Source organism: Camelus bactrianus, chromosome X (assembly GCF_048773025.1).
Source record: "Camelus bactrianus isolate YW-2024 breed Bactrian camel chromosome X, ASM4877302v1, whole genome shotgun sequence".
Lineage (NCBI taxonomy): Eukaryota > Metazoa > Chordata > Mammalia > Artiodactyla > Camelidae > Camelus > Camelus bactrianus.
In genome coordinates this window covers 30,851,361-30,866,113 of record NC_133575.1, presented here as the reverse complement: position 1 = coordinate 30,866,113, position 14,753 = coordinate 30,851,361, and the positions used below count along the sequence as shown (strand labels likewise).

Genomic DNA, 14,753 nt, shown 5'->3' with positions numbered 1-14,753 from the left:
CTGGGGAGGAGGGATAAGATGGGGGGAGGGGTGCAGGGAGGCCTAGGGCAGACTGAGGGTAGCAAAAAATTCTTCCCAGGAAGCAATTCCAGTAGACCAAGATTAGATAGAAGTTTCGTCTTCTGGACATCTGATATTTGCCCCTCTCTTTTATCTGAATGTTCTTTTCCAGTTGCTCAGACAAAGCGTCAAAAATGATATTAAAATGCTAGTTAGGAAACATCACCCCCAACAAACCGTGTTCATCAAAATGTTAGTGCTCTCTCCGGGGGCCTTGCGTTCGGTTTGTCAACAAGCTGAAGCTGTTCAGCTGGGCCTCCGTGAGGCCCAGGAGCATGATTTAATTAATATCCTACCCATAATACCTTGCTGGGTTTATGCAAACAAAGCCCTGTCACTCCTCACCTTAGGATTTACCCTCTCCTTGATGCAAGCGTTTATTTACACACAGTTTGACCTCATGATGGTGTTCAGCAGATGTGGGTCTTACTTATTTGCATTGTTTTGTGACAGTTGCAAAATTCATTAGTGGCTCAGGGATAAATTCTCTGTGGACCGCCCCAAAGATAGGTGAAGTAAGAGGGTTCACACTAATTAATCCTGCCTCTTCAGCGATGCTGGATATTAATGATAACATAGTGCCCCTTTCAGAAACTGCCTGTATCCATTCAAAATCTTGTGGTCACAAGTGACAGAAAGTGACTTGGTTACCTTGCACAGAAGGGGATGTTATGGGATGCTACTGGGGGCTTAGAGCAGTGATGGAAGGCAGGAAATCTAGTCAGGAACCCAGATGGGCAGGCAGCAGGCACTCTAGAGGGACAGGCACCACTCCTGGGGCAAATGAATCTACTCGAAGTCCTCTTCTGGCTTTGTGTCACCCTGCTCGCCATTCAAGGTCCTCCCAGGAGATTAGGATGCCTGACTGCCCTTTGATAGATTAGGGCAGTGAAGGAGAGTGCTCATTGGCTTCCACAGGGAGTGGGCAGGCCCTCTGATTATTGCCCCACCCCCACCAGCCACAGGACACAACAGGAGAGAGGAAATTCCCCACGAGCAACACTTGCCTAGAAGAGGGGAGTGGTGGGCGTGGCCGCAGTGCAACAAGTCCAGCGGAGGGTGTGTGGTCCCTAAGCCAAGGCCAGCTCTGCAGACATCGAATGTTTTGCTGCAAAATGTTGTACCTAAGAAAAAAATGAGAGGAACAGGGATTAGTCCATTCACCAAAGAAGACTCAGGTCAGGATGGGGTGATGGCGTTTAAGCCCACCGTCTCCCTGGGAAGGCAAAAGCACAGTCGGGCTGAGGGCTTGTCCTCATTCCTCAGATCAACTTAGTTGCAAGGCGGGTGATGTGGGGACTGTCACCCCGCTTTACACTGGCAAGAAAGATGGGCCTCTCTCCCCACACTTTTTGCGCCGTGGCAAGCAATGTCTCTAGGAGGAACTCTTCCTTGACAAGTACTTACCTGGAAAATAATGCCAGCTTGTTTGCATCTATGCTGAAAGCTAAAATTGAAGAGATGGGCTTTGTGACAGACACGCTGATTGGGCCACCAAATGATAAAAATGACCTCATACAGTCAACACACTTTTACTGCATCTCTGTGACTTGTGGCAGAGACAGGAGCAGGCAGAGGGTTTTATGGGGAGTCTTTGAGAGCCAGGCAGGGGGAGGGGGAGGCTTCCCAAGTCCCTGGGTGGTCCTGGGACAGGCACCCCTTCTTATTCTGCAGGGCTGATCCCCAGCTCAGGGGGCATCTTTTTGTCAGAGTCAGGGGACACAGTGATTACTGGAAAGACTCACCAGACAAGCGTACTTAGGTTGAAGGCCAAGGCTAAGGATGGGGCTGGGGAGTGTGAGGAACTTGAAGTCCCAAGGGCAGAAAAGGCAGGGCTGGGCAAGCCCTGAGCACACCCTGTCATTTCCACTTGAGAAGACTTGGAAGGAAATAAGGTTCTGGAAGCTTTCAAGAGCAGAGAAGTAAGAGGACATAGGAGGTAGCCTAGAGGGGAGGGGACCGTCCTGTATGCCTCCTCACCAACTCCCAAGGCTTCCAATCTCCTTGGCATGATGATGACTTTCCAAATGCGGATCTCATGGCCAGATCACTCTTTGATTCCAGATTTGCACATCCAAATCTCCCTGACATGGTTGTAGAGAGGATTCTAATTGGTAAGCGTCAATCTCCTAGCAGGGTGCCTGGCATTGAGTGCACATTAAAGAGCTGGCATCCTTCAGAGTAGGTACAGAATACATGTATGTTGCTGCTTGAGTGGAAGTGCCTGAGCTAAATAAAAAGCTGGGATTTGCAGACACACACTACTATATATAAAATAGATAAACAGCAAGGTCCTACTGGATAGCACAGGGAACTGTATTCAATACCTTGTAATAGCCTATAATGAAAAAGAATATGGAAAGGAATATATGTATGTAAAACTGAATCACTATGCTGTGCACCAGAAATTAACACAACATTGTAAACCAACTATACTTCAATTAAAAAAAAAAAGCTGGTGTGGACAATGAGGTGGTTCAGGGCCGAGAGCAATGGAAGTGACTGCCCAGCCTTGAGTACCCTCCTTGTCTTGTCACTGCTCTTTGCTTTGAGCTTATCTAACCTCATAGCCAAGTTTCATGAGCAGACAAGCAGCTTGTCTTTTGGTGTCAGCTAGTGGACTGGAAAGTGCACACTGGTCCATCAGGAGCCCTGGGTTGCCGCCGTCCATTGGGCAAACTGCTCAGGTATCATTCCTTGAGCCCAACACCAACCCAAGAGCCACGATGCTATTATCCCCATTTTGCAGGTGAGGAAACTGATGCATGGAAAGATCTGATGACTTACCAAAGAATACAACATCAATAACTGGCCGAGACAAGGGTCCACTTTTAACCTAGCGCTCTCCTACTATACTGCACTGCCGCCCAGGCTGTCAGGAAAATTGTGTAATCTGACCCAAGAATTCTCCTCTGGAAGCTCCCCCTAACCTGTCTATTTGAAGATAAAAACAACCACAAATTCAGTTTACATCTTCTTTTACTCCCTAGCCTATTTGAGCCAAGGCTGAATCGTGCCAATTTGCCTATGGTGGTTTTTATGATGTGGGCTGGGATCACTGGGGACTGTTCTGAAACCATCAAATTCATTTCAATTAGAAGTGTAACTTAATGTCCAATTTTCAAACCAGATTCCCTAGGTTAAAAAAAAAAAAAAGGCCATTTTGTTTGCTGAGCTGCCTCAACCCAATGAACAGTATTTCTGGGTACCAATTATGCCCAGTTGTGCACCCTGGATAAGGTTTTCTCTCCAAGTTAAAAGGAGGCACAACTCAATCAAAAGAGGGGTGGGAGAATCAGCATGGAAAATGGGGGGATGTGTGAAATTTGAACCAGTGTAGATCAATTCCAGAACATTGCCCAGGGATTCCTAAAAAGAACCCAGGGAAAAATAAATACATCTCATCCTTATTAACACTCCAAGCCGTTAAATGAGTCCTGATGTTAATCCCTAAGAGATGCCTAAATGCCTATTTCCAATTGCTGCCCCACTTGTCTTATAAAACAACTTGTACTTCTTTTTATTCTCTCCGTGTTCAAAAATAAAGGAAATTCCTTTTGCAGTCTAGGGCCAAGGAACAACTCAGGCCTGGCTTTGATTACTGAAAGCTGGAGAATTTTGAGTGAAAGCTGCAGCCGGCTGCCAGCCTTGTTATTAGCAATAAGCATCAAGCCGTTCTCGGGAGAGCAGGGGCCTTTTGAGGATGTCAGACAGCGGCCTGCACCTCCCCTCGACAGCACCTGCAGTCACCGCTGGAGGTACGAGCCTGTCCAGAACTCCATTTCCCCTTGGCTGAATCAGCAGCCGTAATCAACAGAGAAATAACCCCTTATATTTATATAATATCTACCTACGAGCAACTCAAATTGCCACGCTCCTGTTTAAGATTCTACAATGGCTCCCCGTTGTCCCTCAGAGCAAGTCCGAGTGCCTGGGCTTAGTTTTCTGGGTCTTGTGACAACAGATCCCACCTTAGTTATGCGGGAGCTTCTTTTCTTTTCTTTCTTTTTCTCTTAACAGCTTTCCAAGCCAGACACCCTTCTGCAGCCTAAGAGGGCTATTATGGAGGGAGTGGAAAGATCTCCAGAGCTGGAAGGCTTGGTTCAAACCCCAGCTCTGCCACAACGACAGGACCAGGGCAGGCAAGTTACTCCCTCCACCCAGGACTCCAGGACTCAGTTCTTTTCTTGTCTATAAAATGTTGCATTCAGAGTAGACGATCTAAACTAGCACGTCCTCCGAGGATCTGAAAACTTACAATTTTCCTCTCCAGCAATAGTTTTTTTCCTTCCCTTCTCGCCTCTCTCCTTAGAGGCTGGACGAGCTAAGATGCTCGCTTCCTAGCCTCTCTCACAGCTGACAGTGGCCAGGTGAATGCAGTTCTGGCTAACAAGACACAGGGTGGTCTACTAGGGTGGTGCTAAACAGAGTTTCTCCAAGGCAAGACCTACATTCTTTAGTGTCTTCTAGAACTTTCTACACCTGATAAAAGGGCCTTGTGTCAATGCAGTAGTGCCATGGGACAAACACATTTTCTTTGAGCAAATTAAACCGAGGTTCTGTGCACGAGGGAGATGATGTCAGTGGTGTGGGTGGCTCCACAGTGATTGCCTGGGATGGTGGGTTGTGGGAGGGTCCCTTGGTCGTCTTTGCTCTCTGCATTTCTCCCTCTCTTGTAATGTGACAGTCTCCTTCCACTGAGTATGACTTGAATATGAAAAGTGACTTTTTTTTTCACACAGTGCAAGCCTTATCTGTTGGCCTGTGAAAGAAAAAGTGATCTATTCCAACGGTGCGGGGAAGTTGTCAAACTTCCTGTGAGTTCAGGAGCTGCTTTCCAGTACATTCCTCCATGAGGGTTTTTGACCACACATAATCTAATCAACTGACTTACGAACCTGGAGCCCTGTGCAAGGTGGGACACCACTTTTCTCCAGTCCTGAGCCCTCTCCTTTTGAATGACACCTTCTCCCTGGCCTTTTCCTTCACTCCCAACCTTGGCCCCTTCTCCTGAGCCAAGAGCTGCATCCGTAGGGCGCTGCTGCTCCTCCCATATGGCCCTGGCAATTAGGAATCAGACCCATGGAGGCACTGGTCCAACTGCTCCCTCTTCTCATCCCTTGGTCCTCCTTGGCCACCCTGTGAATAACCACGTAATCACTTGGTTTTCCCTCCACAGTGTGGCTCAAATTGATTGGTCTTTGTTTATGTTCCCACCAATCCTGCCCAAGATTGGGTCCTCAAAACCTCTCGTCAGGGCTATCGAAGGAGCCTCCTAACTGGTTTCTTGCCCCCATCTTGTCCCCCATCATGCCCTCCTGTACTCTGCCAACATGTCATCCATCTAAAGGGTGACCCTGAGCAGAACATGACCTTGCTGGAAAACTTTTAGTGGCTTCCCTTCTCCTACAGAATAAAAGTCAGGTTGCTTATTTTATTTTATCTTATCTTATCTTATCTTATCTTGTTTTATTTTATTATTGTATTTTATTTTCTAGCTAAAATGAACAATCCACTGTTGTGAGAATATGCCTTATACTTACGGACCTCTCTCTACACTTGGCTTATGCCGTCCTCCCTCCCCCGTGGCCTGGCCTCCCCCATTGCAACCTTTGCACATTTTCCCATCCTTCAAGTGCCACGTCCTGCCCTGAAGATGTCCCAGATACCCTCACTCAAATGAACATTTCTCTCCCCTCTCATCCAGGGCAGTACGTCCTTCTCTAGCATCTGTCATTCTCTTACATTGTATTTATTGACGTATGTGGACTAAGGTGTTACCGGTTTTGCATATTCCATGGCAGGAAGCATTGACCCTTGTACGTATAACGTTGCAGGAGTAGTTGTGGTTAACCGTGACCATGCACTCACTATCTGCCAGGCACTGGGCTAACCTCATTCACAGGACTGACTTACTGAGTTTTCACCATGCGCTGCAAAGCAGTCTCATATCCCCATTTTTTAGATAAGGACACCGAGATCCAGGGACGTGGAGACTCCAGCCCAAGTTCCCACAGCTTAGGAACTCACAGAGCTGCGGTTCTGATCTTGGTCTTTTTCCCTGCAGGGCCCAACTGCAAGAACTACCCTCTTCTGAGAGTCGTGGATTTTTAGCTGCGGAGGAATGAATGCAAGGAAGGTTGGCAGAGGGAGCTTTTCCCCGGGAATCAGACTCCCTGGGCCCTTGTCCCAGCTCAGCCGGTGACTTTGCCATATAAACTCCACCAAGTGACTTCACAGCTCTATGCTTCAAAATCCACATTTACAAGTTGGGGATAAAAATAACTCCAGTTCTCACCTGAAGAAACTTTTGTGGGGATGGCGTGAGTTGGAGTACGTAAAAGCCTTTTGTTAACAGGCGAGCCTAGCAGCTGGAGACAGAGGTGACGGGTGGTGTGGGGGCGACGGTGTTGAGACCCATACGGGGAGGCAGCACATGGGCCTCGATGACTCTGAGTCACAAAGTGATTCCAAATATTCAACTTCTCACCGTGGAGGAGGTTAAGGAGGATTTCCCCAACCAGTTACTTTCAAGTGTATTTTCCTTTGCACAAGAGTGATATCATACGAGTCTGTCTAAAGGAATTTAAAAGTGCTCTTTGAATAACTAGCCAATAAACATTCTAAGCGGTACGAAAGCATTGTGTTATAGTGTAAATGGTGGCGTATTTTTTTCTGATTGGCACAGGAAATATTGGGAGGTCTTATAACTGATGGAGCTCAGATTCAGTGAAATCCTCCTGCCACCAAGGGAAAACGTAAGGGCACGAGAACATGGCATGAGGCATCTCACTCTATCTTGGGCATCAGGGAGGGCTTCCCTGAGGAAGTGACATTAAGTTGAGGCCCATGCAAGTACAGGAAGCCAGGAAAGGATCCCTGAATTTTCTTGGAGAGAAGGAAAAGAAAATACAGCCCCCATTTCACCCTACTCTCACAAGATTCCCCGCCGTGCTCCGCCCTGGACTGTGGCTCCTCGGCAGGCTGGACCACCAGCTCCCTTACATAAGCACTTCAAAGCCAGCTGTGTTGCATTCAGTGATGGTCCTGCCTCTTAACCTGGGGATGAATGACACTGACCGAGGCGAGGAGAACTCAGATCCTAGAGGCAGGCAGAAAAAAAAAAAATCAACAGCCATTCTCCAGCTTTAAATGCCTCCGTGTGCCGGATTCTGATATTGATTTCTCAGATCTTCAGCCATACTTTGTTTGGGGCTTCATTCCTGTGCACTCATGACCTGAACAGCATCACTAGAAGGATTTTTTAAAATGCTGCCTTGCAGCAAGGGGAGGGAATGGCTGATCTTGGGTGCATGCAGAAAGGGGCCCACCAGAGATTTTGGAGGTCTCCAAAGTAAACTTCAAACCGGGAACTAGATGGAGGTGAAATAAACAAAATGCCATCTTTGCAATACATGTAAACCAACAGACTAACCAATAAGCAGCCAGATGTAGCAGAGATAGTGGCCATCTGGCATATCCACCCCTACTTCCTTCTTGCTCTCTCCTGGAAGATACGGCTAATTGGTCTTGGGACTGTCTCCTACTATGCCCAGATCTAGCCTCAGAATCCTTCTCATCACACTGGTGCCAGGCAGCCTCTGCCAATCAATTATGGAACTGGTATCGATCCTGGGAGACGGAGCACTGGAATCACAGTCAGGAGACTTGGCGACTACATCAAGCTCTGCTTCCTGCCAGCCATGTGGCCACAGACAAAAAATTTAATCTCTCTGAGCCTCAGTTTTCTCGTCTGTCAAAGGAAGGAGTTGGTCTGATGCCATCTAAGTTCTCTTGTAGCCTCATATTCTAAAATTATGAAAAACAAATAGCAGTGGCATTGGAAATAAAGGTAAACAGTCCGTGTCATGTGGGTTTAGAAATCACACCAAAACCCTGAAGGTCTCCGGCATGTTCAGTATGGTTGCTAAATACTCTGTAAGGAGACGGAGAAATGTAAACCTGAACACTCAGCAGTCTGCAGTCAGGTCTGGGAGGTAACGCTCATGTAATTGAAAGAATTAGACAAATGACAAACTGGTACAGAGAGAGCCAATGGGAATTCACAGAGGGAGAGTTCAGCTTGGGATGGATGGAATTCTATCACTCAGCTATTGCCACCATAATTCTGCTTGACTCCCCCTTCACCCCCTTACAAAATCTCAGTGGCATGCAGCAAACAGGAAGCATTTATTTCATTACTAGGTCTGCAAGTTTCGGCTCCTCTGGGCTAGGCCCAGCTGATCTCAGCTGGGTTTGCTGTGGGTCAGCTGGGCGGCTCTGCTGACCTAGGCTGGGCTTACCCGTACGTCTGAGGGTGTGCTTGTTATCAGCTGGTACAGAAGAGCTTCACTTGGGAGGACTGCGGTGGCTTGGCTCTGCTCCTTACATCTTTCTGCCTCTCGCTAGCTGGCCTGGGCATATTCTCATGACAAGAGTTGTGGTCCAAGAGCACCAACGGAGGCATGCAAGCACTTATTCAAGCTTTGCTTGTATCACTCTGCTAACTTCCCAGACAATGAAGAAGGCCATCTGCAGAGTGAGCTTTGGTAGCTTTGAAGATGTGTTGCCTCTGGGCCGAGGGACTGTTTTCTTCAAACCCAAACTTGTCATGACGCGGTCCAGCCAAGGATTGCTGAGCTGCTTCCATACCAGTATGTACGGGTGGTTTGCATGCTAACCTCTAGACTTTTCCAGCAGGGTCAGACAGTTTCAGGGCAAAAGAGGAGGGGAGGTAACACTTCAAGCTCTGACTCTGCATGGGGATCTGATGATGAAATAAACCTTCATGTCGATTCTGGTCTGATTTTCTGAATTGGTGCTCAATGACTATTTTAGACCAAGTTAGGCACCACCCCAGTTCTGCTAGGCCCCATCTCTCCCTCCCTCTACCCCTTGGGCACCCTTGTTTACTAGCCAGAGCAGCGTCAAGGACTGCTCCCATTCCTGCAGCTATGAAATGCCACCACCCGGCTTCTGCCTGGCCTCCCGCTTGCCTGCTGCCACGTCTCCAGCACCAGGTCTGAATCATGAAGGCTTTGGTTTTCCTAGAAGCTCCTGGAGAGGTAGAGGAACCCAATCTGGATGTGTAGGGGAGTTAACACCTCCCGGGGCGAGCTGTGATGAGGAAGATACAAGTGGCGGGAAAGGACTGGCCTCGGGGCCCCCCACCTCTGTCAGAAGGGTACAGATGCAGTGGTTCCACCGAGCTTCTTTAGAGGCCATTATTCAGCCTCTCAGGAGGCCTGTCCTTCCCTCTCTAACAGAGCTACTTCATGCACCATCCCCAGACTGTTTCCTAGCACCCCCTGCCCGTGGCCTAACCACGCCCCTTCAGTACTTAACATTTTTGTGCATGTGGGCGATTTCTGACGGCCACCATCTGCTTCTCTGCCTGAGGGCTTCTGGCCACTGGAGCCTGCTCTGCCTGTGCATATGGCCAGGAGGAGGAGCCAAGGAATTGATGTCCTGGCCTCTCTTTGACCCAGAGAGCAGGCCTTAACCAATGCCTGACAGGATCTGGTGGATCAATACCCCAGCTCTCTGGTTCCTTGGTTGGGATAATGGAAGTGTCTTATACTGTCCCCCAGAGGTCCACAGAGGGATTGCTCTCCAGTTGCTCACAGTGATAAGTAGCTTGATAATATTCCCTTTGTTGGCTACCTCCCCTGCCCTGTCTCTCTTACCCTATCTCCTAATGGCATGTTCTAGAATTATCTCCCAAATAAACTACTTGCACCTGAATCCTTGCCTCTAAACTGAGACACGCATCTTGCAAATATTTCTTCCAAGCCTTGTTCATGCAGTTCTCCTGCCTAGAGTGTTCCTTTTCTTCTCATGCCCATCTGCTCATCTTTCTAAACCCTCTTCCTCCCTGGGGTCTTCCCCAGCACTTCTCTGCCTGCCCATCTCTCCTCTTCCTGCCCATCCCAAGTGGTCACAATAGGCTGTTATCCATACCTATAACTGGGAGAGACAGTGCGGCATAAAGGTTAAGATAATGGCTTCTGAAGCTAGACTGTATGGATTCAAATCTTCTCCATCACGTACTAGCTGAGTGATGGTGAACAGGCTACTTAATGTCTCTAAGCTTCAACATGGGGGCAATAATCAAACCTACCACCCAGACTCACTGTGAGAAGTAGATGCCAGCACAGGCAGTCTTCTTAGAACAGGGCTTGGCACAGAGCAAACACCTAGTAAGTGTTGGTTATTTTCGGTCACTTTAAAAAGTTAGTATATAGTGCACTTTTAGCATTGCTCAAGCCTCTTTCATACACCTGTAAAATTGGTAATCAGTTTTGTTGAGAGTTCAATAGCATTTTCTCCTCTGGAATGCAAGCTCTTTGAGAGCCGGGATCAGTTTGTGTTTATCTCTGCTTATACACAGTGCCTGGAGTGGTGAATTGGTGTTTGACAATATTTTTAAATGAATATTATATCTAAAGGAGAGAGGGAGGAAGGATAAGGGCCTGAAAAAGGCCGTGAGGAGGAAGGGACCACATGGGGAAAGACAATCAGCCTCTTTGTAGTTCTGCTTGGAGCTCATCGGATGTCTGAGAGGGCAGGCTAAGTGGGGCAGGCAGCCAGGAAGCCCTGGGCAGCACTGAGAACCAATTCTGCCTCTGGATCTATGATAGACAGAGATGCACTGCTGCCCAGGTCCCACCACAAAGAAGGGCTTGCTGCCCAGCTGCGAGGAGCGTGGTCAGCACACAGCCTCTAGCTGTCAGCTCCTTCGGGGAGCATCTCAGCTGCTGAGAGCTGTCTGGCCTGAGGTCATGCCTTTCCCCGGGGCGGGCCACATCCTGCAACAGAGCAGTGGGGGAGTCATTTCTGCCCAACCTGAGACTTCCCCCGGGCAGTCTTTGTCCAGAGCACCCCACCGGGTTGGCTGAGCCTTAGGTGCGGGTGACAGGTAGACCCTCCCTTCTCGTCCGGCCCTCACTCCTGCCTCCTTCCCCTCTTCCACAGGTGTTGATCTCCGAACAAACATCTTGCCACACAAACCCCACGTCTGCTTCCAGAAAGCACAACCTGTGACAGGAACAATGATTCGACCTCCTTCCAAGTTCAAGTTAATGCTTGAGGCTCTCTTTGGAATTTCAGGGACCCAGAACCACCTTCTTGTTTTCCTCTCTGGCAGTTTAACTCCCCAGTGATGTTAAGTGTTCTGACTTAAGCCTGGGAACGTTCTGAGCTCACTGTCCTGTGGCCCAAGGAGGGCTGTTTATCTTTCAACTTCACTTAGAACAGTAAATAAAAAACCTCATTAATCCAGACTGTTCTTACTTGGAATTTGTGATGATCCGGAGAGAGGCCCTGGCGGGTGCTTGTTTACTTTTGCCAATGCAGAGTGTGAACACCGTTGTAAGGGAACCGTTTCAACAACTTCAAGGAGGGCAAACACCCTTCTCTCACTTTAAACGCACCAGTTTACAGGCAAAAATGCATGTGACGTTCTTATCAGTTTCTTAAAGCTGATCTCAAAATACTTTTGAAAGGTGGTCTAGTTGGCATCACTCTATGAACTCAAATTCAGTTTGACATTTACTGAGCTCCTATTCCCTGTAAAACATGAGGTAGATCCTGTGGGACAGACGGAGATGAAAACAATGCAATCTCTACTCACAAGGAGTTTACATAGTGCATGTTATCACCACATTAACATTTTTTGGTTTGCATCTCTTCTCAAATGTTTAAAAGTGTTTCATAAGTATCTAGCCCCAGCTTCAAGCCTGGTATATTCTAGTTATATAGTAAGTACTTGTTGAACCAAAGAACTCCCAGTCAGAATGTCCTCCCCCAGGTGCTGGTTACCCAGCACCTGCAGAATTTGGTCCCTAGAGGCCCCTGCAAGTTGTATGTTTCCTACGGGGCACTGCAGGATGCCCAGATAGCTCGCTCCCTCTCCCCAGGCTGTACACATCACAGAGGAAATCCTCACCCACAGTAATCAGCTGTGATCTCAACCTTTTTGAAAAAAGCCCCTGTTTAAAATGGCAGTCATGACCTTGGCTCTGCGTGCTCTGCGGGGACAGAGCTGGCTGGGTTTCTGGCCTGCGGCTCAGCCTCCAGGCATCCAGAACTTTCAGACAATTACCGTTCCCTGGAATTGCCCTCACTCCTGATTGCTATTGGTTAATTAAAGAAATCTAGGCTCCAGACTATATTACCCACCCAGATGTCACATCCGATGTAGCTAACGAGTTCTCAGCAGAACAAGGTTTTGTGTGTGTGTGTGATTTGGGGTGGGGGGCAACGTTCTTAAATTTGATGCACGATTCTTTTCTCCACAGAGAGGGGTTCCCTTTCTCCCCTGTGACTTTTCAGCCTCTGTGCAAATGCTTGAGCTATGCCAGCTGTAATTCTGCAAATTTTCCAGTGTCACCCATGAGGTTTCGACCTTAGCCGTGCCACCTGGACTTTCTTTGCACAGAGCAACTCCTCATCCAAAGAGCCTCAAACACTTCCTGAACTCTCTATTAGCAGTCTAGAGAGATGAGCCTCTTCTCTTCTGGCAGAACAGACTACTAACATGGCTGATTGAACGAGACTCATCTAGTCAGAACTGAGTTTGTTCTAATTTAATTCAATTTAGCAAGAGTCCGGCAGCAACCTAGATGCTTTGGGGATGGTAAACAGAGATAGGGTCCCTGCACTCAAGGTATGGTCTTGTTGGAGGAAGAATAGAAGATTTCTCTAGCATTTGCAGAGCAATATACAGTTGACCCTTGAACAACATGGGTTTGAACTGCACAGGTCCATTTATATGTGGATTTTTTTCCTCAAAAATGCTTACTACAGTACTACACTATCTGAGGTTGGTTGAGTCTGTGGATGTGGAACCGTGGATACAGAAGGCTGACTGTAATGTTATAGGCAGATTTTTGCCTGCATGTGGGCTCAGGGCCCCTAATTCCCATGTTGTTCATGGGCAACTGTATTTCATTCATTCACACAACAAATATTTATTGAGCATTGTATTAGTTAAGGTATGGGCTCAGATGCTACAAGAAAAAGGACCCCTAGTGCAGTGGCTTACAAAATAGAGCAATTCATTTGTCTCTCGTGTAACAGCTCTGAGGTCAGTGGTCCAGATTTGCGGGGAAGCTCAGTTCTATGTGGTTCTTCAGGAACCCAAGAACCTTTGCTCTTGTGGTCCTCCACACATTAGGGTGTTGCTCTCATCTGTAAGGTCAAAGCCTGGTCAAGGGCAATCTGTCATCCAGCTTGTGGGAAGGTGAAAGGGGAATTTCAGGGCAAGCACTTTTTAAAGCAAACGAGGCAAAGTTAAACACACATCTTCCATTTTCATTCCAATGGGGATGATTTAATTGCATGGCCATATCCAGCTGCAATGGAGGAAATGTCAATCCTACCTGGGTGACTATGTGTCCATGGAGGAAAGGAAGAATGGATTTTGAAGAGCAACCAGTAGTGTCCCACAAGCATCTACTGTATGCCAGAGACTTCCAGATTCCATGGTCACAGCAATGATCAAGAAGACATGGTGATTAGCAGCACTATTTACAATAGGCAAGACATGGAAACAACCTAAATGTCCATCAACAAAGGACTGGATAAAGAAGCTGTGGTATATTTATACAATGGAATACTACTCAGCCATAAAAAGAATAAAATAATGCCATTTGCAGCAGGATGCATCCATTGCAGGATGGATCTGGAGATCGTCATACTAAGTGAAGTTAAGCCAGAAAGAGAAAGAAAAATACCATATGATACCACTTGTATGTGGAATCTTAAAAAAAAGAGACACAAATGAACTTATTTACAAAACAGAAATAAGCTCACAGATAAAGAAAACAAACTCAGGATTACCCGGGGGGAGGGATAAAATAGTAGTTCAAGATTTGCAGATACTAACTACTACATATAAAATAAATAAACAACAAGTTTCTACTGTATAGCACAGGGAACTATATTCAATATCTTGTAGTAACCTATAATGAAAAAGAATATGAAAAGGAATATATGTATGTGTATGTATGACCGAAACATTATGCTGTATACCAGAAATTGACACAACATTGTAAACTGACTATACTTCAATTAAAAAAAAAAAAAGACATGGGCTGACCCCAGAGAGCTTAGATTCCAGGGGGAAAGAGAGCAATGAAACAACTACTTATATAGTTATGAAACAGGATGGATTTCAGATCTGCTACCTGGGCCTGCATTCTTAAGCATTTTGCTCTAGGAGTCCTGGACTTTAAAGCTATGTCTTTTCAAACACTCTTCTGCTTAACATTTGCCAAAGATTTCCCACAAGCCCAGGATAAAATCCAGATTTTGTTAGCAGCACCCTGGGAGAGCTGGCCCTGCCTGCCTAGCTTAGTTTCCTGGGCAGATTGCCCTCACACCCTTGGCTTCAGTCGTGATGAACTACTTGTCGTTTCCTGAAAGCAGACAATCCTTTCATCCTTCTATGCCTTTGCCCAAGCTCTTCCCTCTGTCTATAACGCCCTTCCATGAACACTGCCTGGTACCCTCTTACTTCCCCCTCACCCCTTATCTGCCCAGATGACCTTGAAGTCCAAGCAATTAAACCTGCTACTTTCACTCTCCTCCCATCATATCCGGGGCATGTCTCAGAGAGGCAAGAGCCTTTGTGTGAGGTGATGGAAAACAGCCTTGGCAATCAGACAGATCTGAGTCCAAATTCCAGCTTC

General features: G+C 47.2%; 1 long non-coding RNA gene across 1 annotated transcript in view; it reads right to left on the bottom strand.

The window, feature by feature from the left end:
• LOC123615184 (uncharacterized) overlaps nt 1-14,753 on the bottom strand; it is a 309,115-nt gene that overhangs the window by 63,388 nt on the left and 230,974 nt on the right. Inside the window, exon 7 of the long non-coding RNA XR_012504665.1 lies at nt 1,064-1,184. This is a non-coding gene — a long non-coding RNA (uncharacterized LOC123615184). The remainder of the gene's footprint in view (nt 1-1,063; nt 1,185-14,753) is intronic.